Below are 13,033 nucleotides of genomic sequence, written 5' to 3'. Positions count from 1 at the left end.
AAAAAATCTACAGAAAAAAACCAGCTATATAAAAAAATCTGAAATAAAAAAAATCTGAAAAAACTAACATTGCTCTCTACAACTGTGAGATTATTTTGCTGTAATGTAACCTTTCAGAAAAACCTAACATTGCTATCTACAACTGTGAGATGTTGTAAAATGAGTTTTTCGCTGCATCTCGTAGTTGGTTATATTTTGTATAGCTAAAACTCCCATGCTTATCTATGGAAAGTCTGTCAATATTTTCCTTTGTGCAGTCTCTTAATTTCTCTGTTTCCTTTTCACTTGGCAGTCTAACTGGTCTTCTTAAATCAGACTCCCTTTTTCTACTGATTCATCAGCACTAGCAAAAAAGGAAGGCCATATCAGATGTAAACGGGAGATAAATTTGCCATTTCTTCTGCTCTTTCGTCCTCTGTCCTCATTAGGTAATTTGCTCCCATAACCTTGCAAACATCACTTTTAAGATAACGCAGGAAAACTTTCAGGGCCATATTAATTTTGCAAAAATTTAATTTCATATTCCATGCTTTCCATTATTTTACTTTGAGCGGAAACTGATTTCTGATAAACTAGCAAAGTGCTTGCGAATAACTGACGTCATATCAAGAGTTTGTTTTTACACAGCAGCTGGACTCAGTGGGCTATAATTAACAAATGCAGAAAAACATACCAGTATTTAATAAAAAAAAATTATTAAAGAAATTTAAAGGATATGTGAAGTTAAAAGCTGTCACAAATTCTTGAATATGTTATGCGACAGATTGACATCCATTAAAACTTTGTTGATGATAAAGAATCAAATTATATAAAAAATAGTATGATAATAACTTAGTTCGCACTTGGGACCCTTCAGTTAAATAAACCAACGCACCGCCGACAGAGCTAAAGGATTAACCCTAGTGCAAGTAGAAGCCTGTCAGTACTGAGCCTTATATACACAGTATTAAACTCTTCCCCTTTTCTTTTGAGATTTCTATCCCTAAAAAATCTCGCATGAGACACTAAACTAATCCACGTTGTTATTTTGTTGGGCGCCAATGTAATAGAACAGGAGGAATGAACAACTTGGCTCGAAATTGGGACCATTTAGCTATAAAACCAACGCTCTACCGACTGAGCTAAAAAGTTAACACACTAGGTACATGATTATATCAAACTTTATAACTGTAAATAGAGATAGTGGAGGTTTATTTTTCTCATAAAATTAATGAATAGCAAACTAGCATGAACAAAAAATACCTTCCAACTGATTCAAAAATTTTCCAACTTGTGTAATTGTTTTTCATTGCCAGGGGGCATTGGGGATACATCTAACAGAACATATGAGGTTGCAACATGGTGCATCATATATGTTGCACTTATGTTGCGCTCCAATCCTGATTTTCTGCATAAATTATTTACAACAATCCACCCTGAATCATGCATAGGAGCATATGAATTATTTTTTATTAATTTCTGCTACTCTGCGTATTTCGTAATCGTTGAAAAATTTCATTGCTTGTCAGCATTCCTTGGGTATGAGAAGTGGCACTATAGCTTGTTACCTTTAAAGCATGCCTGTAAGCAATTTGCTTTCACACAAAAGCTTTTTTTACGTCATCTTCAACATGCTTTACTCTTGCTTCATCTATCAATGCACTTTGAAGGGCATCTTCCTAATCTTTGACTGTCATTCTGCTTGGCTCACCTCCTCGCCTGGCATTTAACAGTGTTAATCTACAAACAGCAAAATCACGTAGCTGGTTTTTTTTTTTTACAGCCAAAATTTTCATGCATATCTATGGAAAGTCTGACAATGTTTTCCTTTCTGCAATCTCTTGATTTCTCTATACTTGGCAGTCTAACTGGTCTTCTAAAATCAGACTGTCTCTTTTTTACTTCTAAAACATCAGCACTAGCAAAACACTGAAGGCCAGTCAGCTGTAAAACATTTGTAAACGAGAGATGAATTATGCCATTTCCTCATAACCTCACTTAGATATAACGCAGAGATGCTGCATCCATGAATAAATTTTGATGTTACTAATGCATTTCAATGACAACTAAATTAATAACCAGCATGAACAAATAAACTGTGCTGTTGGTTTTGAATTTAAACAGCATCATGATTAACAAACATCAAGTTTTGCTAGGAAAGTTTTTACAGTCAGCAAGTTTGATTCTTAAGACATTGCATATATATTGAGAAGTTGGTACATATGCAGAACTTGGACAACACCAAAGTGATCTACAGCAGGATTACTTTAAGTTTAGTACTTTATTTTCAGTCTTTATATGCCGCTGAACCAAATTCCAAACATAATATTTAACCAATTGCCATCTTCTCTCTGAAATTAACTTTTGGATGCCCTCACATTTCCTCCCTTGTAATAAAATATCGTTTTTACTTGGTGGACACTTTGAAGTAAATGTACTTTGGAATTTCTGCGCAGCAGTTGACGGTCTTCTTCTGCCCAAGGGTGTCGGATTCTTTTTTTCATTTATATTTTGCAATAGTCTCCGTCTTCTGATGGTCGTCCGACATTTAAGCTTCAACCAATTGAACAAAATCCATGAATTACATCTGTCAACAATAGTAATCACCCCTCATCCTGCCCATACTGCATTAAATATGAAATAAATGGTAAAAGGGAGACGAGAAGTTAACATTTTTATCAATAGTCATACTTAAGGTTCAACAATTCTAAAGGCGTCGATTTTGAATCAGATCAACATACAAGTAAAACCATGATGTGGATAATACTGGCATCCAAATTGTTTCATATCTTGTTTCAATTTGGATTTATATTTGTAGCAAATCGAACATAGATCAAACTTTTATTTTATTTTCCAAATTCTTAAATGCCAAAAGAAAAGTAATAAGACGTATCTTGATGTATTAATTCACATTTTAGTCATAATAAACACTTTACAATGACAAAGACAAACTGGATAAATTTATAACAATTTGATTAAAAATTGTCCTGTTAATTACCTTATTATTTCTTCTGATTGGCTTTCTTAAGAGCTTCATTAAAATATCAGGGTTAATTAAGACCCATCTGATGATTTAAAAACTCCCTCATGATCTTTTTCTGTGTTGTCACATCATTTAACTCATTATACACTGCATTTTTAATATTTATGTATTAGACGCCATTCCTCTAATTTGTAAATTTTATAGACCAATGAAGTGATATAGTTTTTTTTGTCTATTACTTTTGCATCTCTTTGGCATGATGTAGTGTATTCAAGATTCATTTAGTTTCCGCAGTATAGAAACATGGGCTGTCCACCAATAAAGATGGTTGCCGCAACGGAAACTTACTGAAACTTGAAGATTTTGCATAGTGTTAACATCCATAAATTGTTTGGATACATATGGTTTATAAAGGGTTTCCTGAATTGCAACCTACTGAAACCCTATTTTTACAACCAAGAAACTCTGCTGACTATATGAGCTAAGGATTGGATATGATATTCGAAATGGCAGCTTGGTATCTAAATTCCTTTCACCCTTCTTGAACAAATTTCCAAATTACAATTCAAAGTGAATATCCACATTTCATTAAATACTTGATTTCTTTTTCAAAAGCTTCCTGCTGTAAGCGATTATTTCTGTCACACCATCATTAAGTTCGGCGTCTGATGGAACGTTGAACCCATTCTTCGAACACTAACTTTATACATAGTCTGAAAAACCAATTTCAAACAGGTCCAAATTTATTCTAAATTGTTACTGATAATGTATAAAATACAGCCAAGATAAAATAATAGAGAGACATTCCTATGGCAATTCTCTTATCGTGGACTTTTATTTAAAATATTACAAAAAATGTACAACAAAGGTTTTAACATCAAGATAAAATAATAGAGAGACATTCATATGAGTAGTAAGGTATAGAGTCTGGGGTCTGTATGGGGTCAATGACGTCACGGCTCATACCCTAAAAACCGTCTGGGGTCACCCATCCCACAAAACCGTCTGGGGTCACCCATCCCATAAAACCGTCTGGGGTCACCCATCTAGGTCATTCACCCCATCAGACCACCTGGAAATACAAACTATAGTTCGAAGCCATTTTTAAGTCATCCCCACTTTTATAAAAATGTTGGGGTCACCTTGCACTTTTGTTTAAGGAGAATGGGTTAATTGTAGTTGTTAAATTTTTTTTAGACATATAAAAACTTTTCTAATTATCTGTGTTTGCAACTATAAGGTTATATGTCCAAAACTATATAAAGTCCAAGTTTTCTCACATTTTCTCAGTTCAATCTCGGCATTCACAAGAACACACCACCTTGTTCTAGTAAGTTATCTGAAGTATTTCTTGTGACCAAATTGATACTATTGTGATAAATTTTCGATACCAAAAGTAAGAACATTTTAAAAACTGCTTGATAATTTTTTTTTAACTCAATATCAATAATTAAAATGTACATGATCTTATAAGTATTATAAATCTAGACACATTATAAATAAGTTGAATATACCAAAAAAAAAATATTTTCGCAAAGAAAAATGACATATTATTGACCAGCACCGATTCAACCAATTCCAATACACCCTATAAAATACCCCGGTTTTAAAGGGTGCCCTCAGAAAAATGAAAAGCTTTAGGTATCAAATATACCATGCATGGGAATTGTGTTTACTTCCAGTTTTTTAAGTAGTCAGAAATGTAATTTACAAGCATTGACGTCTGCAGAAGATCGATGCGCACAGAATTGACTAACTCCACAAGCACACTCAGCTCCTTTTTCAAAGGGTATTGCCCGCTTTCAGTTGTCGTTGATAAGAGAAGTAAATTACAATCGGGTGTCGGAAGAAACTGAGCAGGAAAAGGCGGGATATACCCTGGTGACGCTGGGCCGTACCGCGGTGACGCTGGGCTGTATTTGGGTGTCACCAGGGTAGATGTTGATATTGTACGTTTTTCAAACGCCTCGTACTTGTTAGGGTTTTCCTCTAAATAATTTGGGGCCCTATATTGTTTTTAAAAAATGGCATTTAACATATGGGTCAAAAATAAAATTAATGAACATTTTAGGTATCTTTATTAACTTTATTAACATATTGACTTTATTGATTACATACATGCGGACTTTTTTTCAATTAATTGTAAAATCGTGACATAAATACATTCATAAAATCTGTCGTAAACATATTTAAATTAAAAACTACGCAAAGTATGTATTATTGCTTTTTCAGTTGTAATACACTTTTATAGCATATCTCTATTTTAAAGCAACACATAGCCACAATTACTATAAAAATGTTTGAAAAGTTGCGAAAATTACAATTTTTGTCGTTCGTCCAAATTGTTCAATTCCCAAATAAACAGTGATGCACATCTTCTTTAGCGCACACGTTAATGTCACACAGCGTTGGATCTCGCACGAACTTTTGGATCGGTCTTTAGTTATTCATTTAAATATACACAACTCTTCATTCGCGATAGTTCTGTAAACAATTTACCAGGAACGTCACCAGTAGCATTTCCCTAGTTATCTTATTGCAAGATCTTGACTTACTACCTCCCATAGCATTTATATAACATACTGTTGTAGTATTGTCTGACAATATGTGGACATGAGCACAAGAAATCTTTTTACACAGAGATTTAAGAGCAAATAATACTGCTAACTTATATGCAATTGTAATTCCTGTTCATTCCATCTACCACCAGTAGTTACATTATCAAACTCAGCTCCCCATCCACTACTGGATGCATCAGTTCTGACAAGAAAATTGGGTTCACCATGACAAATTTGCTTCATACATTTGTGTACATTTTCTATCCACCAGTTTATGTCATTTCTTGCTTCCAAGGAAATTTCCATACTTGCATTATAATCCCCTCGAGAATATTTTAATGCATTAATTTTGTCATTTTCTAAAGTACGGTAAAATAAAGGTCCATATTCAACTCCTGTAAAACTAGCCACCATAAAGCCAAGCAATTGAGAAATCTCTAAAATTTTGACTTTTTTCAACTTTAAAATTTTTTGGCAACATTGGTACAAGTTATCAATTTTATTTTGTGTTAATTTCACTGTCATCTCTACTGAATTCAAAATGAACCCTAAAAACACTATTTCTTGTTTAGGGATGAAGACTGATTTTTCAATATTCAAAATGAAACCCAAGCTCTGCAATTTGTTGACAGTAGTTTTAACATTTTCCCAACAATCATATTGATTATCACCTTGCAAATACACATCATCAATGTATGGAACATTAGAAAAGCCTAGTTTTCTAAGATCTGAATAAACTGGTTTCATAAGTTTAGTAAACTTTCTTGGGCTGCATGCTAAACCCATAACAAGGCAAGTGTACTGAAACAATTCTCCTTTCCACATGAATCTCATGAATTTTCTGTATTCTCTCGCAAGTGGAACTGAATAGTATGCATCTTTCAGATCAACTGATGCCATATAACACCCTTGTTTCATTAAATTCAGAGCCGATTGTAAACTTTCCATTTTGAAATGATTGTATTCTACATAACTGTTGAATTTTTTCAAATTCAGTATAACTCGATAACTTTTGTCTTTTTTCTGCCTGATAAATATATTTGATATAATTTCATCAGAACAATGATTACATTTCTCAATGACATTCTTGTCTAACATTTTGTAAACTTCTTTAGACACAATATCAGCTTCTCTTTCATTAAATCTCAAGGGGTATGATGGGCTCAATTGATTTAACTCATATTCATTTGTAATTTCAATATGACATCCTTTTACAGTGTCTAATATAGTTTTATCTGATGTAATATCTTTCCATTCATCTAAAAATTGTTTCAGTCTACCTGCCCTGAAATTTTCAGGTAACAGAACTTCAACCGATTCATTTTCAAATTTGATGTTTTTAATTTTATTTCCTACCCCATCAATAATCATTCTTGTTTCTTTTTGCCTTTTGTGAACTTCCTGTTGTAATTCCCTCTCTTGGAAGTTTGGCCTAAAAAAGGGACATTCCTGCTTCGGAAATAGCCCTGTGACCCAGACGGCCTGGAGTAAGGTTGAAATCTCTGACCTCGAGCTCCATGAAAGGTGCCTCGTCTCATATTCTTGCTTGTCATAACTTTATTGACTGCTTTATTGGTCTTTTCAATTTCATCTTAGCGTTTTCCCAATTCTCCCCCAAAAAGGAACTGGTTTATAGGAACTCCAGACGAAAAAAGAGACAAATAATTCACACTGTCTATGTCACTTTTTAAACATTCTCTTCGTCTCATGTTGAGTTCGTAATTCGAATAACTGAGCATTTCAACAGTCTTGATCAGTTCTCTGACTAACTCTTCTTTTTCTACATCTTTGTTTGACACAATCTTATCCAAAATGTTTACAAGTACTGTCACACTTTTCACTAAAAAGAGTTGACCGTATTGAAATCTGCTGTCAAGCGACTTGGTTGGAACTTGTAATCTGTTCCATATCAATTCATCGACTTTTGTGCACACGAGACTCTCGCAATTTTCTGGTCGTTTGATTTTCTCAGCAGATTCTTTCACCTGTTCGGCCAACTTTTTGTCAATTTTTACCTTGAACATAAGATCGTTCACAAGTTTTGCTAAGTCTTTGTGTATGGGCTCTGTTGTAACGTCTTGCAAAGTTACTTGTTCAGAAGCGACTTTCATAAATCTCGACTGTGACCCACTTTCGTTTTCATTTTTCCCGGAATCAGGTTTACCGGATATTGAGCCCGACAGTTTTGTTTTTGACAATAAATCATCCACAGTCATTGTATTTGACTCACTGTCTTTCTCATAAATTTCACCATCAGAGTAAAATTCATCAGACTCATAATTATTGTCTACATAGTTATTGTCACTTTTCTCACAAACAAGTTCAGCCATGTCCGACTTAAGTCCTTGAAAACCGGCTGTGATAGTGTTCGTCAACATTTCTAAGCATTTGGCCAAATTGTCAAAATTCTGAGAATTTCTGTTTTCAACAGACTCATTTCCGGTTTCTTCATTAACTTGATTTTGAGGTGAAGTACATGTCTCTGTCCTGGTGGCCATAGTAGATCGTGATGATCCTCGACCGACAGTATTTTTTGTCACATGTAACGTGCTCGGCGAGCTCATTCGTTCAAAAAAACTTTCATGTGAAATAGTAGTCAACGGAAATTGCACTGGTAGCGAGACTGATTCAGGCTTGGTGGTCTTCCCTCTTGAATCTTTCTCGCGTTCCGACTTTTTCAACATGGCGGATGCCATAGTCATGCACGTGTTCTGCGAACTCGTTGTATTAATTGGTAAGTATACTAAAGAAAATCTGTCCACGACAGATTATTATGAATTAAATGATTCACCCGTTAATTTTTTGTCCACGACAAAAAAGGGTGTAAAACTCCGATGAAATTTTCCGTTTACAACGGAATTAGAACTATTTAAATCGGAGCGCCCGTCTACTTCAAGCAGTAACAACGCACTGACCCGTCTGCGCAGATGCAATGCTATCTCACGTGATTCCCTTGGTATGATGACATAACAGAATTGATGTTCATACAATTTGTATTGAAACACTGTACCTACAAAATATGATGCATGTAAATAACATGTAAATATATAATACCTACATGTACCAGACTCATCCATAATTTGATATGAAGACATCAATCAATGTCTCTCTGTATTTCTCTCTCTTTCTCTCTCTCTATCAAATTCAACCAGATGTACATGTATATGTATATATATAGATGTATAAAACCCTGACCAAAACATATTTAAAAGTGTTTAAGTCATGAGAAAATAAATGATATGGGAAGCAACCTACACATTTTCTTAGCTATAAATGTGTAAACTGTGGAAAATAGTAATTGAACATTTTACTCACTTTTAAAAGTGACCCAGACCATAAGTCTGGATTTCCTTAGTGTGGTCTAAATTGAGGGGAAAGCCACACTTCCCACAGGCACTAAGTCCTTTTGCTAGCACATCTAGCTCTACTATTCGTCTCCCTACTCTCCAGTCTTTGCATTCCTTGGTATCAGCAGACTCAACTTTTCCTTTCTTTCTACATGTGATAAATCTGGACCTATAAAATATTGTACAAATTTAATTATATGTTTTTACCAGTACCCCCCCCCCCCCCCCCAGCCTCGTAAATCTGTTAAAGGTAAAAACAGGAAATGTTTTGTAGTATTGGATGGTTAGAAAATTGCCCGTAGGTAAAAGTTGAAGCGGGCAAGAAATTAAAAGTTATCTGATTAACATTGAAACAAGCATTCGACTTTCGGACAAATGTTTCCGTACCACTTACAATAGAACTAGTTCAAAATTCAGAGGAGACTTTGACTGATATCGCGAAGATTGTTTCATATTAATAATAGCTGCATATCTACTATGGGTTGACATAGATGTACCACACGCGAAGATTGTTTCATATTAATAATGACTTTTTTAATGATGTATTTTATATAATAATGTTTAATAATAGCTGCATATCTACTACTATGGATTGACATACCAAGACGATAGAAATGTCCGTCAGAGCAGACTACAGATCGCTAGATCTTCAGCTACGTCTCATAGTGTATACGGACCGTTTATTTCTGCATCTTTGAACATGAATGTCACTTAATGAAACAAAATTATTTAACTTTAAAGCATATGTTAATATGTATTGAGTTCCTGCTAGGAATATGAAATGTACCCCCCCCCCCCCCCTTCCCCAAATCTATATACCAAAGCTTGGGGATTATGATAAAATAGATATATATTGAGATATACTTGTGTCATATTTATTTTCATCGGATAAATTTTGATCTGAAAAATGTTCATGTATTTACCTAAATAATGCATTTTCCCCTGAACAAGTCATGTCGCGAAGGGATGCTCCGCTTTTCAGTGCCCTTGTTCAAATTAAAATTCGAATTATAAGCAATATAGAGAGTCCAGTCTTTTAGTTTATTTAAACAAGATTTTTTCTTCAGTGTCCACAATCATTCCAATAAAAATAAAAATGTCAACTGTTTTAAGCCATAATTAATCCAACAGTAAATTAAAAAGTTATTGCTTTTAACCTATTTTTTTCTCGAAAATGCATACTATACATGTATAAGAGAAAAATAGCATACCCTAGCAGCTTATCTTTCTATCCTTTGTCCCTGCTATGTTCTTATATATATCTATAGATTATTCTATTATATAATTAACAATCTTATAACAAATTTATGGCTTTAACAAAGTCATTTTCAGACCTCTGTGTGTAACATGTTAATGTAATTTATCATTTTAAGACAATTATTTTTTTTACATCCAAAAAGGATGATTTTTTTTACCCTGAATATTTTCATTCAGCTCCTCATTAAATTCGGCCATTGACACTTTCTTTGTTTTCAGTTTCATCAGGTGTTCGAAAAAACATCCTAACCTTTCACACCAGGCAACTGAGCAAACAGCATACAGTTGATCTTGTTGTTGGTTTGCTGTTTTTACTCCCATCTACTGTAGGCTTCCATGATCTGTTCAGCCAACACGAAACATCTCCTACTCAGGCATGCCACACTGATGTATTCTTTGAATAAAAAACCTCAAAAGTGTCCTTTAAAAAGTTATAAGGAAGTCTATAATTTTAAACTTACGACTGAATATCCAACCTGATGAAATATAAATATACCGGTACTATTCAGGGCTTTTCTACTTTGGGTCGAAAAGACTAATTGTTTTCGTGTTTTTTATATTATTATTCTCAATGGATTTGTGTCAGCGATTTTTTGAAAACGGAAGGACACATTGAAACAATTATGTCTTAAAGCAATTGTTAATGACATATGTATGTAAGCTTTTGGACTTCCGGTTCTGTTACTTCTGATTTTTACAAGGAAATTACTAAAAATGGAAAGAAACACAATTCAAATTTTAGAACAAGCATTCTGAGAGTATTGCATAAGCAATACACGTCCCCTACCGGTTTGTATTATTCTATGAAAGGTTCCAAGCACACAACTATTTCAGAGCTATTGTAAACGAGATGTCATGCTTTAATCAGAGATAAAAGAACAGAGGAAATTAAAACTATATAGTTGATATAGAAATTAAATAGGAAATAGGTAAAATAATACTCTTTATTTCATCTCCTGTAATTTCGCCAAGTCTATTCTGTATTCGCTTGTAAAAAATTGTGAAAACAATGCACTGTTATGCACAATATCATTTCTTACCGTCTTCTGTACCCCGAATCAAACGAAACAGTTAAACAGCCCAACCCGACAACGAACCCGATTGTAATAATACTACAAAAAAACCCTGCCGATTAAATTTACAACACAATGCTTGACACTATTTTATAGAATTTATTTGTTTGTTAGAAATGATAAAAGGAATGGTACAGGAAAAGAAATGGTACAAGTAACGCACGATATTATTACTGACTACATACTGACCTCGTTTATTCAGGTACACACCGAACCCGATAACGAACCCGAACATTAAACAATTGGAATATCAAAAATTAATTTTCTCGAAAATATGTCAATCAGACGCTACAAAAGTGTAAACTTGATATGTAGTTTGACATTTTGAAGCTGTTCAGCAAGTTTCATATTATTCCTCAAATGCATAAAGAAAAAAAATGTGGAAAACTGAAGTGGGACAGACAGACGGACGGACGGACAGACGGACGCAGAGGAAAGCTATAGTCCCCTCCGGTGAAACCGGTAGGGGACTAATAAGATATACCTTGTCAAGCTGTACAAATCTGTCAGTGTAAACGTTTTTCTATATTTTATTGTTTTTAACCGGGTTTTCCAACGGAAAATCCGGTTATCAAAATGGTGAAAATGGCGGGCGGGCGGGCGGCTGCCAAAAGGGTACCCTCATTGTACGGATAACTCCTCCTACAGTTTTCAAGATAGGAAGTTGTTCTTTTGCAAATCAATTGTACATATATCAGAGGTGTGCATATTGCTAGGATTTTGATTTCCGATAATTTATGGAAAAAATACCAGCTTTTGAACTTAGTCATTTTTTGGCAAAATGTTGCATATAGGGTACCCTCATTGTACGGATAACTCCTCCTACAGTTCTCAAGATAGGAAGTTGTTCTTTTGCAGATCAATTGTACATATATCAGAGGTGTGCATATTGCTAGGATTTTGATTTCTGATAATTTATCGAAAAAAATACCAGCTTTTGAACTTAGTCATTTTTTGGCAAAATATTGCATATAGGGTACCCTCATTGTACGGATAACTCCTCCTACAGTTCTCAAGATAGGAAGTTGTTCTTTTGCAGATCAATTGTACATATATCAGAGGTGTGCATATTGCTAGGATTTTGATTTCCGATAATTTATCGAAAAAATACCAGCTTTTGAAATTAGTCATTTTTTGGCAAAATATTGCATATAGGGTACCCTCATTGTACGGATAACTCCTCCTACAGTTCTCAAGATAGGAAGTTTTTCTTTTGCAGATCAATTGTTCATATATCAGAAGTGTGCATATTGCTAGGATTTTGATTTCCGATAATTTATGAAAAAAATACCAGCTTTTGAACTTAGTCATTTTTTGGCAAAATATTGCATATAGGGTACCCTCATTGTACGGATAACTCCTCCTACAGTTCTCAAGATAGGAAGTTGTTCTTTTGCAGATCAATTGTACATATATCAGAGGTGTGCATATTGCTAGGATTTTGATTTCCGATAATTTAAAAAAAATACTAGCTTTTGAACTTAGTCATTTTTTGGCAAAATGTTGCATATACATGTAGGGTACTCCATTTCACTGGATAAGGGTTGACATGGATTATGGATACAGTTTACATAAAAGAAAACCCGGTTTGCTGTCACATTGACAGCTTTTCACTTCTTTTTTTTAAATATAAGACCTCAAACTTCAGAAAAGGGGGATAACAAAAATTTCAAATCAGTTTATCTTGTATGCCACGAGTCAATTGCTAAAAAAAATGTTAATTCCATAATTTACATTATTAGTAAACAATATAAGACTCGAGCTTTGTTCACATAACAATGATTTCTTTCTTTTGTATATCTCTCATAACTTGACTTTTAACATTCAAATGTCGGT

At 34.1% G+C, this 13,033-nt stretch overlaps 1 pseudogene; it reads right to left on the bottom strand.

The window, feature by feature from the left end:
* Window positions 1-5,942: 5,942 nt before the first annotated feature.
* On the bottom strand, window positions 5,943-8,468 carry LOC136274060 (uncharacterized; annotated as a pseudogene).
* Window positions 8,469-13,033: the final 4,565 nt, after the last annotated feature.

The sequence above is a fragment of the Magallana gigas genome, chromosome 1 (assembly GCF_963853765.1).
Source record: "Magallana gigas chromosome 1, xbMagGiga1.1, whole genome shotgun sequence".
NCBI classification, from domain to species: Eukaryota; Metazoa; Mollusca; class Bivalvia; order Ostreida; family Ostreidae; genus Magallana; species Magallana gigas.
This window is presented reverse-complemented; position numbering and strand designations above follow the sequence as displayed.